The sequence below is a fragment of the Lolium rigidum genome, chromosome 4, assembly GCF_022539505.1.
Source record: "Lolium rigidum isolate FL_2022 chromosome 4, APGP_CSIRO_Lrig_0.1, whole genome shotgun sequence".
Classification (NCBI taxonomy): Eukaryota; Viridiplantae; Streptophyta; class Magnoliopsida; order Poales; family Poaceae; genus Lolium; species Lolium rigidum.
Genome location: NC_061511.1, coordinates 128,843,961 through 128,848,728, shown reverse-complemented (window position 1 = coordinate 128,848,728; position 4,768 = coordinate 128,843,961).

Genomic DNA, 4,768 nt, shown 5'->3' with positions numbered 1-4,768 from the left:
CAAATTGAGATGCATTTTGAAGGTTTAAAGGTAGCACATGAAGTATTTACTTGGAATGGCAGGAAATACCACATAGTAGGTAGATATGGTGGACCCCACATACTAAATGGGCCGGCCCTTTAAGAGGAAAGTGGGACCCACCTGTGTTTTTGGCCCGGCCCACTATCTTGTTGGGCCGGCCCACTTGCTATATGGTGGACTGATAACCCACAAGTATAGGGGATCGCGATAGTCTTCGAGGGAAGTAAAACCCAAATTTATTGATTCGACACAAGGGGAGGTAAAGAATACTTATAAGCCTTAACAACCGAGTTGTCAATTCAGCCGCACTGGAAAAGCACTGGTAACGAGGGTGATGTGAAAGTAGCAAGTAATATGAGAGCAATAGTAACAATAACACAGCGAGCGAGTAATAGCAATATGAGAGCAATGGCACCGGAAGATAGTTGATACTACTTCCAATGACATGTAGAACAGGTATATGATGATGAAAGATGGACCGGGGTTCCCAGACTATCTACACTAGTGGTAACTCTCCAATAACAAGTGACAAGTGTTGGGTGAACAAATTACAGCTTGGGCAATTGATAGGAATCAAAGCATTAAGATAGAACATCCAGATTATTAATTATGTAGGCATGTTTTCCAATTATAGTCGTACGTGCTCGCAATGAGAAACTTGCACAACATCTTTTGTCCTACCAGCCGGTGGCAGCCGGGCCTCAAGGGAAACTACTGAATATTAAGGTACTCCTTTTAATAGAGCACCGGAGCAAAGCATTAACACTCCGTGAAAACATGTGTCCCTCACATCACCGCCATCCCCTCCGGTTGTCCCGATTTCGTCACTTCGGGGCCTTTGGTTCCGGACGATGACATGTGCATACAACTTGTAGATACAATCTAAGCAATAAGTATAGAGCTCAAATCTAAGATCATGCCACTCGGGCCCTAGTGACAAGCATTAAGAATAACAAGATTGCAGCAACAATAACTTCACAAACTTTATAGATAGACTAATCATAATGTATCATCCATCGGATCCCAACAAACACAACACTGATTACACAAGATGAATCTCAATCATGTAAGGCAGCTCATGAGATCATTGTATTGAAGTACATGGAGGAGAGAATACCAACTAGCTACTGCTAGAACCCGTAGTCCATGGGGGAACTACTCACGGAGCATGATGGAGGCGGTGGCGTTGATGGAGATGGCTTCCGGGGGCACTTCCCCGTCCCGGCAGGGTGCCGGAATAGAGAGTTCTGTCCCCCGAATTGGAGTTTCGCGACGGTGGCGGCGCCCCTGGAGTCTTTCTGGAGTTTCGTTAATTGGTACTGTGTTTTTAGGTCGAAAGGGGTTTTATAGGCGAAGAGGCGGCGCGAGAGGGTGCCCGGGGGCTCCTCACCATAGGCCGGCGCGGCCCGAGCCGGCCGGGCCGCCTTATGGTCCGGTGGCCCTCCGGCCCCTCTCCGACTCCCCTTCGGTGTTCGGATGCTTCCGGGAAAATAGGAGGTTTGGCGTTGATTTCGTCCAATTCCGAGAATATTGCCCGAACAGCCTTTTCGGAACCAAAAACGACAGAAAACGTGAACCGGCACCGTGGCATTTTGTTAATAGGTTAGTTCCAGAAAATGCATGAAAACATTATAAAGTGCAAGCAAAACATGTAAGTATTGTCATAAAACAAGCATGGAACATCAGAAATTATGGATACGTTGGAGACGTATCATGGACCCTACATACTAAATGGGCCGGCCCTTTAAAAGGAAAGTGGGACCGACCTGTGCTTTTGGCCCGGCCCACTATCTTGCTGGGCCGGCCCGCTTGCTACATGGTGGACCCCACATACTAAATGGGCCGGCCCTTTAAGAGGAAAGTGGGACCCACATGTGTTTTTGGCCCGGCCCACTAGCGTGTTGGGCCGACCCATTTGCTATATGGTGGACCCCACATACTAAATGGGCCGGCCTTTTAACTGGAAAGTGGGACCCACCTGTGCTTTTGGCCCGGCCCACTATCTTGTTGGGCCGGCCCATTTGCTATATGGTGGACCCCACATACTAAATGGGCCGGGCCGTTTAACCGGAACGTGGGACCCACCTGTGTTTTTGGCCCGGCCCACTAACTTGTTGGGCCGGCCCACTTGCTATATGGTCGACCCCACATACTAAATGGGCCGGCCCTTTAATTGGAAAGTGGGACCCACCTGTGTTTTTGGCCGGGCCCACTTGGTATATGGTGGACCCCACATACTGAATGGGCTGGCCCATTAATAGGAAAGTTGGACCCACCTTTGCTTTTGGCCCGGCCCACTGGCTTGTTGGGCCGGCCCATTTGATCAAATGTGGACCCCACGTACTAAATGGGCCGGCCCGATAGCAGGAAAGTGGGACCCACAAGCTAATTGGGCCGGCCCACTTGCTTTAAGGTGGACCCCACTTTGTAAATGGGCCGGCCCGATAACAGGAATGTGGGTCCCACATGTCTTGTGGGCCGGCCCTTTTGCCTGTTGACCGGTCAAACGAGTGCATTCGGCCCGGCCCACATGCTTAGTGGGCCGGCCCATTAAGGTTTTGACCAGTCAACCTTAGAGGTTAGGCCCGGCCCACGTAACTAATGGACCAGCCCAGCTATATAGTTGACCGGTCAAACTAAGTTAGCTGGCCCGGCCCGCAAACTTAATGGGCCCGGCCCACTTAAGACGTGGCAGGCCTCGTGTGGGCCTACCATCTACCACGGGGTTTCAGTGGTTAACGCCGTTAACTGCCAGTTAACGGCGTCTGCCACGTGTCAGTTTGCATGACGTCAGCAGTCAGCGGGCTCCCGGAAACACTTCTGCAATGGTCCGATTTTCCGTGGCGGAAGGGCGCCCAAGCGCGACGACCGAAAAAATCGTGGTAGGACTTTGCCTGACGCAGTTTCCACAACAGAACCCATATCGTCGGGTTAGGCCCATAGGCGACGAAAAATACCCCTTAGCGGACGATTTTGAGACGTTGTCTATTAGAACTTTTCTTGTAGTGTAAGTGGATCACCCAAGGTTTATCGAACTCAGGGAGAAAGAGGTCAAAGATATCCCTCTCAAGCAACCCTGCAATCACGATACAAGAAGTCTCTTGTGTCCCCAACACACCTAATACACTTGTCGGATGTATAGGTGCACTAGTTCGGCGAAGAGATAGTGAAATACAAGTAGTATGGATGTATATGAGTGGTAATAGCAATCTGAATAAAATATGGCAGCGAGTAAACATGCAACGAATCAGTAAATAAACGGAGTTTCGATGCTTAGAAACAAGGCCTAGGGATCCTACTTTCACTAGTGGACACTCTCAACATTGATCACATAATAAAACCACTCTACACTCTCTTGTTGGATGATGAACACCACTAATTGTGTAGGGCTACAAGAGCACCTCGATGCCGGAGTTAACAAGCTCCACAACATTCGATATTCATATTTAAATAACCTTAGAGTGCATGATAGACCAACGCAATCACACCGAGAACTAACATAGCATGCACACCGTCACCGACAGACTATGAAAGGGGGAATAAATTGCATCAATACCATCATATTAATAGTTAACTTCATAATCTACAAGAGATCACAATAATAAACTACGCCAAGTACTACACGATGCACACACTGTCACCATTACATCATGGAGGAGGAATAGTCTACTTTAATAACATCACTAGAGTAGCACATAGATGATATTCAACTAGATCACAAAGAGAGAGAGATGAACCACATAGCTACAGCAGAGCCCTCAGCCCCGGGGGTGAATTACTCCCTCCTCATCATGGAGACAGCGATGGCGGTGAAGATGGCGGTGGAGATGGCGGTGAAGATGACTCCGGGGGCAATTCCCCGTCCCGGCAGGGTGCCGAAACAGAGACTTCTGTCCCCCGAATTGGAGTTTCGCGATGGCGGCGGCTCTGGAAGGTTTTCTCGGGTTTCGTCAATCGGTGTAGGGTTTTCGCGACGGAGACCTTAAGTAGGCGGAAGGGCAGCCTCGGAGGGGCCCTGGTGGGCCCACACACTAGGGGGCGCGCCCCACCCCTTGGCCGCGCCGCCCTGGCGTGTGGGGCCCCCCTGGCTCCTCTCCGGTACTTCTTCGATGCTCTGGAACCTTCCGGGAAAAATAAGGTGTTGGGCGTTGATTTCATCCGATTCCGAGAATATTTCCTTACTAGGATTTCTGAAACCAAAAACAGCAGAAAACAGGAACTGGCACTTCGGCATCTCGTCAATAGATTAGTTCCGGAAAATGCATCAAAACGATATAAAGTGTGAACAAAACATGTAGGTATTGTCATAAAACTAGCATGGAACATCAGAAGTTATAGATACGTTTGAGACGTATCAAGCATCCCCAAGCTTAGTTCCTACTCGCCCTCGAGTAGGTAAACGATAACAAGAATAATTTCTGAAGTGACATGCTATCATAATCTTGATCAATACTATTGTAAAGCATATGAGATGAATAAAGTGATTCAAAGCAATGATGAAGATAATGAGTAAACAAATGAATCATATAGCAAAGACTTTTCATGAATAGTACTTTCAAGACAAGCATCAATAAGACTTGCATAAGAGGTACTCATAAAGCAATAAATTCTTAGTAGAAAGCTTTGAAACAACACAAAGGAAGATATAAGTTTCAGCGGTTGCTTTCAACTTCAACATATATATCTCATGGATAATTGTCAACACAAAGTAATATAACAAGTGCAATAGGTAAACATGTAAGAATCA